Here is a 12,465-nt window from a genome sequence, read left to right on the forward strand (position 1 = left end):
CCTTTCTCTCTCTCTGATTATTTTTAGGGAAAAGGTCTGTATCAAATGACATAAATAGCATACACAAAATATTGGGAGTTTTTAAATATTTGAGGTGAGACATACTGTCCATGCCAATACAGTTTTGATTATTTTTTAATAAATTTAAAAGAAGGTGAAAAGTCTTTTTTTCTTCTTTTCACTTTTGTGATGCTGGGGATTGAACCCAGAGCCTTATGCATATGAGGCAAGCGCTCTACCACTGAACCACAAACCCACCCCAGAAAAAGCTATTTTAATGAATGTTCATTACACTTGGGACTCCATGGCTGGTACCAAATAAATTAAAGTTCCATGTTCCAAATATCTGTTTATTTTTAGGGCGAACTTTCTTTTGAAACATGGAATTAAAGACTTGTAATCATTTTTCAAGAATTCTCCATGGAATTTGAAGAATAATGACTTTAGATTCTCATTGACACACACAATTGCATATACAATGTTAAGTCTCACACAAAATTGGAATTAGTGTGTGTGTGTGTGTGTGTGTGTGTTTTACTGGAGATAGAAGCCAGGAGAGCTTTACCATTGAGCTATATCCCAGCTGTATTATTATTATTATTTTTTTTTTTTTTTTTTTTTTATTTCAAGACTGGGTCCTGCTAAATTACTGAGGCCAGCCTCTCCCTTGCAATTTTCTACTTCAGCCTCCTGAGTAGCTGAGATCATAGGTGGACCTGACTAGATTAACCTATTTTTAAAAAATTGGGTGACTTTACTCCTACAATTAGAATGTTATAACATTTCGAAAAGTAGTCCAATCTTGGGGCTGGAGATGTCACTAGTAGTAGAGCATTTGCCAAGCACCCACAAGGCTCTTAATCCCCAGGAGCACAAAAAATAAAGTAGTTCAATCTCAAAGTATTTCTCAAATGAAGCACATTCTTACATATATTTTAAACTATCTTCCCTCAGTTACCTAGGATTTCTATCTTGAGAACTAACTTTCAGAAGCTAGTGTCTGATTATGTATTATGATTTCTAGAGATTACATTTAATCATAAATTACTTTGTGGTCATATTGTAAGAAAAATGTATCTTAGAATATAAAATAATTTTAAGATTAATATTGCTTTTTAAATAAGATTTTTCTTCATCAAGTGGCCCATGTGTGAAATTATTAATATTAAGTCAAAAGCTGTAAGAACATTATTTTTAAATCAGACACTGGCACTTCGCTATGCTGAGATTCTTGGTGTCCTTGTAGGGGAATTGTCTTATAAAGGAGATGCTGGATGAGGTTCTCTGAGTACTGAAAAAGCTAATCTCTGGGGATAGTTTGCAAGAAAGCTCCCTTTTACATGGTGCTCTTCTACATGGTGAGTGTATCTATACTATTTTTACCCTGCCTCACTAGCCAGACCTGTCCCCCAACACCACCCTCCCCACGCTTATGCACAAGCACAAACACACACACACTGTTCTCTGTGTGACCACAACAACTACTTGCACAGGAACCCCAAGCACTTGCTGGCCTACACCTGCATTTTCCTTACTAGCCCTACCAGTGAGCCTATTCCTGCCCCTCAGAGCACAACCTTCATTGGCCTTTACAGCACTTACCATATTGCATTATAATCAGCAGTACAGGAGTCAGCCGCTCAAGCCATTCTGAGCCATGGAGGCAGATGTCTCCTTCTGCCTCTGTCCTCAGCAGCCAGCACTTGAGCAGGTGCCAGGTAAGTGTCTGCGGAATGAACCCAAGTGCTTAGAGTTTTCCACTTACCTGAGCACTGGGTTAATATCATCTTTCTCATTACTAAAAAATAACTCAGAGCGCATTGATTGCCAAATGTTATTAGTTGTTCTTTAAATCTATTTTTAATTGACAAGGTATAGTCATGTATTATTGGGGTACATTGTGATGTTAAGATGTATGTATGTAATATGCAATGCTTGCAACAAGATAATGAGTATGTCTGTCACTTCATATACTTATTTTATGTGGGAAGAACATCTGGAATTTCTTCTCCTATGATGGGTATGCCAGTTAGCTCAATTTAGCTATTCTGCAATATATGCATATTTTAAAACATCATATTGTACACATTAAACACATAAAATTTTATTTGCCAAGTAAAATGAATTATTAAAAATATTATGATACATTATTAACTAAGTTACCCTGCTGTGCAATAGATTTCAAAAACTTATTTCTTCTGTATAAATGAAACTTTGCAACCAATACCTCCTCAACCCCACTTCCTAACTTCCTATGGTCACCATTCTACCTCTGTGAGGCTGACTTTTTAGATTCCAAATATAAGTGAGATGATATAAAGTTTTCTGTGCCTGCCATATTTTACTTAGCATATTGTGCTACAGGCTAAACCATATTGTTACAAATTATGCCATTTCCTTCTTTTTTAAGGAGTAATATTCTATTATACAGATATACCACATTGTTCTTATCCATTCATCCATTACACTGTGTGCAACAGTTGTGATATGGCACCATCAATGACATATCTTTGCTATCATGAATAATATTGCAATGAGCGTGAGAGTGCTGACAGCTCTTAAATGTACTGATTCAAATCCTATGGATATATTCACAGTAATGAGATTGCTGGATTGAGCGGTAGTTCTGTTTTATTAGAGTTTTAATAGTTCATTGTAAGTTTATTGTAATAGAAGAGCTCACACCCATTAAACACCCATCTTGAACTAAGAATTAGAATCCTTTTATATATGTATAATGATGGAAGGGTGGGTGTCTCCATGTTAAATTGTCTCCTTTGTTCTCTATCTAAAAAAGAATGAAGACTTTTTGGGGAGGAATCATGAGGCTTAGAAGAGAAGAAAGGAGTTGGATATAAAGAAAAATGAGAACTCGAATCACAAAAAGATAAATTATGCAAAGACCTCTTTCTTTTCTTAACATTTTTGTTAAAAGTGTCCCTTAGTGGGAATGTCTTGCTGCAGTGATCACATTTTATATGTAGAAGCTCTTGATGAAAATCAAAGTGACCACCTCTCTTAGTTAAGTCATATTGGTTTATGCATTTTGTGGGTTTTTTTTTTTTAAAGAGCGAGAGAGAGAGAATTTTTTTAATATTTATTTTTTAGTATTCGGCGGACACAACATCTTTGTTTGTATGTGGTGCTGAGGATTGAACCCAGGCCACAGCATGCCAGGCGAGCGCGCTACCGCTTGAGCCACATCTCCAGCCCCTTGTGGTAGTTTTTAATCCTCTGGGAATTTAAGGAAATCTGTTTCTCGTGGCCTAGCTGACAGCAGATTTCATTTCTGAATACATCATTGAAATCTGCTCATCAATGGAGAGCTAAGAGAGAATGACGTTTTGTGATTCAGTGACACAGTTAGCCCTGGTCTGGCTAAACTCTCAAGAGGCACAGCACTTAATCATCTGTTTCCTTTCCACTTGTGGCTTGCATGCTTAAGTTTGCAATATAAAAGTATTCTATAATTGATTTCCAAGCATAGATTCTCAAATTTTTGGTCTTAGGACACTTTTATACTCTAAAAATGTATTGAAGATCCCTAAAAACTTTTGTTTTATGTGAGCTATGTCTGTCAATATTTACTGTTAGAGATTAAAACTTACATACTTTAAATTAAAGTCAAAATTCTGTTTAATTCATTTAAAGATATAAATATCAAAACCATTATATTTTAACAAAATATTTAATGAAAAATTATAATTTCCAAAAAAAATTAATTTAGGAAAATGGTATTGTTTTGCTATTTTTGCATATCTCTTTAATAAAGACAGCACAAGGCAGCTGCATCCTCATATCTACTTCCACATTCAATCTATTACAATAGTCATGTCAGACAGTTGTTGGAAAATTCCACTGTTTGCAACACTTGTAAGAAAAATTCATCTTAGTATTTTTATGAAAACAGTTCTGACCTTACAGTATTATTATTATAAAAATGATTTTGACCTCACAGGCCCCTGAAAGTATCTCTGGGATCCTTGGGAGTCTACTGTTGATGCTTGTAGAACCACTGCTTTAGATCTTAAAAAATTAAGCTTACCAGTTAATATATTAGCTTGTGTGTATGTGTGTGTTCATAGTAGCCTCACCACCACAACTATTATTTGTTGAGTGACTTCAAATGCCCACCTCCACCTTCCCCACATTACTTTTTTTTTTCTTTTTGTACAGGGGATTGAACTCAGAGGCACTCAACCACTGAGCCACATTCCAGCCCTATTTTATATTTTATTTAGAGACAGGATCTTACTGAGTTGCTTAGCACTTTTGTCATTGCTGAGGCTAGCTTTGTACTTGCTATCCTCCTGTCTCAGCCATCCAAGCCGCTGGGATTGCAGGCATGCGCCACTGCACCTGGCCTGCACATTATTTTTTAAGTGATTCTGAGGCTTATAAAGGAATGTGATTCCTGCACCAGACTGCGTGGAAGGAAACCTCTGCTCCACCACCCAGTTACTTAGCAAGTTGCTTAACTTCTCTAAACTTGAGTTTCCTTGTCTGTGGAATGGGGACTTCACACACACACACACACACACACACACATAAATAAAATAATGAATGGAAAATGCTTGGCACAAAGTATTGCTCAGTACATATTGCTGTTGTTACTTTTTAAAATTATTATGGTCACTTTTGCTATAGATTTTTTGGTCCTCAATTGTAAGAATACTAAAGGATAGAGAAGAGTATCAAAATAGTCAATGATGGTAATATTCCTTAATAAAGCAAATGTAAATGTAAGTGCCTGTTCCACATATAAATACAACTCATATTCAGCACAGAGCGGGAATGGGGAACCATCTGGGAGATGGTACCTGAGTGACTAGGAAGCAACATCTATCACAGAGATGAGATTCCATTTCATGGAGTCTCCTTCTTAGACAGAGTTCCTAATATCTTATTTTTGTGCATGTGTTGGGGTGGAGGGTGTATTGTGGATTGAACCTAGGTGTAATCTACCACCAGTCTGGCCTGCTTCAATAGAATCATATGTTTTTTATTTAACTTTCTTTTCAAGTCTCCATTTCATATTTTGAAACAGGCTCTTCCTAAGTTGCTGAGGCTGACCTCAAACTTGTGATCCTTCTGCCAGCTTCCCAAAATCACAAGAATTATAGGCATGTGCCACCATGCCTGACCTAATGACACTTTTTAAGAACATAAATGAAGATGCTAATAGTTGCTTTTGGCCAGTGATAGAATCAAAAGTGTTTCTAAACTTCGTGTATTGACTAATTGTTTTAATCAAGAGGAAATATTTAGTGATGAGTTAGACTGAAATGAAAGATGCCACTGAAGATAAAAATATTCAGAGTGGGGGCTGGGGAGGTGGCTCAGTGGTAGAGTGCTTTCCTTGCATGTGTGAGGCACTGGGTTCGATTCTCAACACCCCATATAAATAAATAAAATAAAGGTCCATTGACAACTAAAAAATATTTTTTTAAAAATATCCAGAATGAACGTAACAGTATGGTACAGACTGTAGCCATAGAAGCTGAAGAAGGGAGATCATTTTGAGCAAGAATCTATGGTTACAAAAGACTGTAATATGGACTAGCACCAAGGTCCCAGACAGCAGGGGGCAGGGCTTGGAAAGGTTCCCCTTACTGAGGAGACAATCAACTTTTAGCAATCATATTCTCTGTTGTTAAATCCGTCTTTAATACTAAGTTCATCTCCAGGCACCTAACATCTTTGTGCTTCATCTCTTTTCCAGTGTAGAAAACACCTTTGAGATAATTTAATAATCTTATAATTAATAATTTTATTTTTAAAACCTCAACAAGAAGTTAAATCTTATAGTCTTAAAAGCTCTATAAATATATCCCGAGGGAAGCTGGCATTACTTTTCAAATCATCTGTATTTTGGAATGTGGATTTCGGTAATATTGAAGAACAGGAGATGAAATTCTGACCATATTTCAGATGAAAATTTAGAACCAGATTTTTAAAATTCTTTTTCTTTCCTTAAAGAAAAAAATTATGGTTTCAAAGCTAAGTTAAAAGGAGCATTTTATTTAAAGCAGAAAAGAAGGTGTAGCTGCTATTTTGTCAGAACAACATGTAGTTATAACCTTCTGGGTGTCTATTAACTAATGGCTTAGTTCCCTATAGAGTGAAGTAAGACAGAAGAGGCTGGACACCCAAGGAATTTTCAGGAAGCAGTTTTATTGACTGTAGGGTCCAAAGTGTGGCTTGTGCCTAAAATTTCCTCCTCTAGACAAAGAGTCTAGAAATTCTTTGAACTTTATACCCAGTGGGAGAGGGAGGGGCTTGGAGTTTCACATGACAAGTGCTTTTTGTTCCAACCTCTTTTGTTCCAGGAAGAGGTTCCTTCACAAGTTGTTTTTTTCTGCAAACCTGGCATTTACAAAAAGAGGAAACTACCAACTACGATGCTCTTCCGCACAAGTTTTTGCTGATAGCTGACATCCTGTATCTGACAAGATGAGGAACTTATATATTACAAATATGGTGGGGGGTTCTGGGTAGGGGTCTCTGGCCTGCTTCAATAGAATCACATGTTTTTTTATTTAACTTTCTTGTCATGATTTTCTTTATGTATAGACATTACAACCTTAGGACAAATATCCTACGGCATCTTTTAACATAAACATCCAAGAGTGAACTCGTTATGTTTCTTACTCAAGCCTAGTTTTGCCATCTTGATGAGTGTTCTATCTACCTGGTCTTCCAAGCCAAAAGTTTGGGTGGCATAACATCTTCAACTCTGGAACTTCGCTATGCTGATATTCTTGGTGTCTTTATAGTGGAATTGTCTTGCCTCCTGCTTTCAGTGGCACAAAGTGTACTGAACATTGTACTTTGTTTTTTGCTTGTTTTGATGTTTTTGTGGTGCTGGGGATCAAACCCAGGGCCTCAGATCCTGGGAAGCTTCATTTCTTGCCATTGCTCACCACTAGGAGGCACCAACCTCCCACAGCAGCAATCCCAAGGCTGCCCTACATTCCTCAGATGCCCCATTGATAGGCTAGCAAACTGCAATTCATCCCTCAGAACCTAAGCTAGGTCTCACCTCCTCTAGGAAACCTTTCAGTTTTGTGTTTTGCTTGGGGGTTTTGATTTCTTGCTTTTGTATTTTGGTGCATTGTAATTATACATAATAGTGGGATTCATATTTGTACATACAAATAACATAATTTGGTCAATTTCATCTAGAAAACCTTCTTTTCATCATACCTGCCTATCCTGATAGAGTTGATTCTTCTCAGTGTGCTCCTTATACTTTAATTTTTCAGAGAGAGAGACAGGGACAGAGACAGAGAAAGAAAAAGAGAGAGACTTCCTTACTAGATTGTGAATTATTTGAGGAAAGATAAATCTAAAACTTAATTCAATATCCTAAGTGCCTAAGACTGCACTCAGTAAATTTGTTGAGCCACATTGATTTAACATATATTATAGGAGGGGTTATGAATTAAAAAAATATAATTTCCAGAAGATAATTAAAACTGAATTTTGTCATTAATTTTAAAATGATCACATATATTTACGATTTTGTAAATTTGACTCATTTCTTTTAGAAAAACAGTATTACTACAATGCTATTGCTAAAATGCATTTCCAGTTTATAAAAATACTGAAAAGAATGCCATCTGTATATTTGGTTGTTGATACCACCACTGTCCTCACCAAACTGTTTGTGAAGTAGTTTATCAGAAGAAATATATATATGTATATATATATATATATATATATATACATATATATATTTCTTTCATATATATATATATATATATATATATATATATATATATGAAAACATTTAACCCAGAAGAAGAAGACAAGCATCTTTTTTTTTTTTTTTGAGAGAGAGAGAGAATTTTAATATTTATTTTTTAGTTTTTGGCAGACACAACATCTCTGTTTTGTATGTGGTACTGAGGATCGAACCTGGGCCGCATGCATGCCAGGCAAGTGTGCTACCGCATGAGCCACATCCCCAGCCTGGAAGACAAGCATCTTTAGGCCCTGAGGAAAGGTGCAAGAGGTGGGGGAATAATTGGTTTAGAAAAGTCAGCTGTTGTCAAACCTGGATAATCATCATAAATACTTGGAGATTTTAATCAAATTGAAATTTCTGGACCCTACTCTTAGGGATTCCAGGATAGGTCTCGGTTGGATCCTGAAACCTGGCTTTCTAAAATAATTCCCACATGACTCCTATAAGCAGCCAAGTTTGGAAGTTACCAGGCTGAGGGAAGCCATTGAAATATCATAAATTCAGGGCTCATAGTATGGAGCTCAACTTGAATGTTCTACATGACTCTAGCAAAGGAGAGCCTTTCCAAACACTTCTGCATAGGAAAGCCACAGAGTACTTTGCTTCATCTAGCCTAAGAATTGAGACATCTAGTCATAAAAAGGTGGTCCCTATGACATTATGAAATGTTAAGTTTCCACCAAAAGTCAAGCTTTAATTTTGTAGTAGAAATGCTGCTATTTGTGGGTGAATGACTGCTCAGGACATCCGTTCAGGGAGCCACATCAGTCACGTACTAGTCTACGTGAAATGGCACAACTGCCCATTTGGTGGATACAATAGTGTCACTTATTTTCCCAGGCCACAGAGAAAGCCTTTTTAAAGTAAATGTTCCAAGTGCAGTGGCAGAATACTAAGTTCAGTTCCATCTCAAAAATAACGCACTTTTATTTTTAGGCAATTGCTTGATAAAGTAGTACTTTTGTTTGGCAATAGAATCTTGGCACCAAGCATATCCTGAGTTTTAAGAGAAAAAAAAATTTAAAAAGCACTTTATAGGTATTGCGAAAAAAAATGTTTTCTTTAAAGTTATGTCTTCTAAGATCATCAATTGCAAATTTCTTGAACAACTAATTCATTCAAAGTAATTTTAAGGAAAAAAGTGTCCTCCTAGACCTTCTTTCCAGTATACACTAGTTATATTCTTTTCTTCTATATCCTAAAATTTGTGTTCTTCTTCTTCTTCTTCTTTTTAAATCTGGAGTCTGGAGTAATTTAAATTCTAAGTAAAGCAAAAGTTTAAAAAAAAAAAAAAAAAAAAGCCTTGACTTCTCTCAGCAGGAAGGACAGAGCTGGTGAAGGAAAAATGCCTAGAACAGGAAGGGGCGTCCTTTCATTACCTTTCAGAATCTCAGGTACTCTAGAAATTGATTGCTCAGAAGGTCCCTGAATTGCTGAGATTGCGTCTTTGAAATAATAATTTCAAAGAATTCTTTGATGTACAAAAAATAAGTATAAAAATTAGCCAGATGTGGTGGTATATGCTTGTAATTCCAGCTACTTCAGGGAATGAGGCACAAGGATTATTTGAGCCCTTGAGTTTGAGCCAGCCTGGGAGACCCAATTTAAAAAAAAAAAAGTAAAATTCATGAACAACTCTGATCTTAGTTATTGCTCTAGTCTGAATATGTCCTCCCAAAATTCCTGTGTTGAATTCTAATTCCCATCCTGATGATATAAGAGGTGGTACCTTAGGAAAGGATTGGGTCATGAGGGCTTCACCCAGATAAAGGGGTCTGAGGGAACTCAAGCTGCTACCTCATAAAGACACAGCAAGAAGTCACTATCTATGAAGAGGGGCCCACACCAGGCGTCGAATCTGCTGGTGCCTTCACCTTAGACTTCCCATCCTCCAGAACTGTGAGCAGTAAGTTTCTGTAGTTTATAAATTTCGAGCCTGATATTCTTTGTTAAAGCAGCCCAAACTGACTAAGTCAGTCATATATACAGTTAAATCTTTTTCAAAATAAACTTTGGATTTAATTAGGTAGCACATCAGAAAGGAAAAATATGTTAAGTCACTTCTGCCCACACAAATCCATCTGACAAGAAAAAGAATTATCAAAGTGAAATGTTTTTTATGTAAAGGAAAAAAACTCCACGATTTTAAATTACAGTTGTTTTGTAAAGTTATTTGAATTCAACCACTGAGAAGATTCTCAAAGCAGTTAAGTTAGTAGAGTCCTTTGTGCACAGTAGGCCCAAGTGAGTATTTGTTTAGAGAAATAGGTTTAGTTTAACCTTTTGTTTCAAATATAATAAGTATTACAGGGAAACAATGTGAAGCAAGACCTTCTAGTTAATATCATACATAACAGTGGTCCCAAAGAGGTCATATAAAATGCACAATCTTTTTTTTTTGTTTGTTTGTTTTTGGAAAAGAGAAGAGCATGTAAGAATCAACAAGATATCTTCAATTCAAATGAGTTAAATTTTGTACACACACATATACACGAGTGTGTGCATGTATATGTGTGTGTGTGTGTGTGTGTGTGTGTGTTGCAGTACTAGGAATTATTGAGCACAGGGGAACTCTACCACTACATTCCCAGCCCCTTTTATTTTTTGTTGCAACAAGTTCTCACTAAATTGCCGAGGCTGGCCTCAAACTTACAATCTTCTGGCCTCAGCCTCCAGAGTTGCTGGGATTACAGGCATGTGCCATTGTACCCATCTTAAAATTTACATTTTTGAAAAGTGTATTGAATGGTTATTTTAAGAAAATTACATATATTCATATTTTAACCCTAAGCACCTATTTTACTAAGCATGCTACATTATTCTGAATTTACACAAACCTCAAAATTAAGTATGAAGAAGAATCAAAAATGAAGATTTTGTGTGCGTGTGTTTGCAAGTGTGTTAATACACAGAATTCACCTTGAAATAGTTTTGGTTGCAGTAATCACATAGCTGTGTACCCCAAAAAAATCTGACCAAAACTTTTGAGTCGGTAGCCCTGTATCACTAGAAACAATTACAAAATACAGTTCAGTAAGATATGTTTAGATTTAAATAGAATCATTTTTAATTAAATGAACTAATACTTTCTAAAACCCTTAAGTAAAACACATTTATAGATACAGTAAGAGATAAAACTGATTTATTATAAATTTTTATTGAATTATTTTTAACAAACATTATAAAAGAATATGCATTTGTGTTGAATTTCAGCTACTTTGGGTATTGTTTACAAAAATCACTTATGATAACCTAATAAAATATTCCTTTGCATATTAATCAAAAGGATAGCCTCTCATTATTTTAGGGCATATCTTAAAAATTAATTAAAATGAATTTGTAGCCCTGCCAGAATTAGTGACTCTGTGTGTCAAGAGAAAAGAGAATGTGACTCTAGAAATTGCCAGGAAAAACAGACCAAAAATCAGACCTGCATTTCCTAAATTTTTAAGGACACACTCAATTGTAAGTCATTAAAAGTCTTTAAGCATAATTCCCTGAACTAACCCTTTTTTGCAGTCATTCATAGCCAAACAGTTGTTTGATGAATTCAAAAAAATACATATTGTCCCAGGACAGCTGCTGGACTTAGCTGCTTATGCCACTTGATAATCAGAGTATGTGTACAGCCTTGGTCCCTAAAGAAGATAACTAGAAACTTTTTTTAAAAAATCCTATTTGTAAATTATATTCTTTTTAATAAAGGACATATCTAAAATTACTAGTCAGAAAACTCGCCAAAAGAGCACTTATGGTGCTATTAAGAAAGCTGAACTTGAAGCTGGTTGTTTAGCTCTGTGTTGCAGCATTTGCCTGGCATGCAAAAGGCCCTAGGCTCAACATCCAGCCTCACACAAAAAAGAAGAAAGCAAGCTGAACTTTGCCAAGAGGGAAAAGGATCTCTCTAGGAAAAGACTGCAGAATTCCTTGTCTTAAAAATATAGCACCTTATACATAGTAGGATTATAGCATAAAATGATGTGGCTTTGGATACATGATTCATAACTTGTAAAAAGTTTTCCCTATGCATATATAAAAATTTCATATTTTGAGTATTAAAAAATTAAGATCTTAAAATGTCTCAGCTTTCCTATTTTTAAACTAGATTTATTTTATAAAACAAAGTATTTTCCCCATTTTTAAATAGATACTGCAGTTGCTATTGTTTAAAGCTGTAGTTGATAGTTTATAAAACTTATTTCTTCTGATTTGTAATTCTAAAAAAAAAAAAAAAAAAAACTAAACTTCTCAGACCCAACAGAAAAACAGTATAAATTCTGAGGGCAGGAGCTGAATGGATCCAACTCTGAGTAGCACAAATTGCAAATCTTCCTCTCTGTTCCTGCTTTTCCTTGTGTTACCGCATACCTTTGTATATGCAGTTTCACATTTTACATACAACTGGCATCCTATTAGGGCCCTAAGAATAAGTCCATTGAGAAATCACATTATTGTACAAGTTTGAAGTTTTAAAATGTCTAATTTCTAAGAAGGCAGAAAGAAACAAAAATCTGTCCACAAATAAAACTTATCACCAGGTAAAGAGTATATACTTGGCACTCAAGTGCCCCGCTAGTTTCAATATCTGTACTTACACATTTTTAAATGTATGAAAATCTCCTAAATTGTGAGAAAATAAATTTGTAAAAATGCTCAAATGCTATTGATAGATTCCAGTCCAAGCATATCCTATGAGGTGATCTCACTAACGAAAA

Source organism: Marmota flaviventris, chromosome 6 (assembly GCF_047511675.1).
Source record: "Marmota flaviventris isolate mMarFla1 chromosome 6, mMarFla1.hap1, whole genome shotgun sequence".
Taxonomy (NCBI): Eukaryota; Metazoa; Chordata; class Mammalia; order Rodentia; family Sciuridae; genus Marmota; species Marmota flaviventris.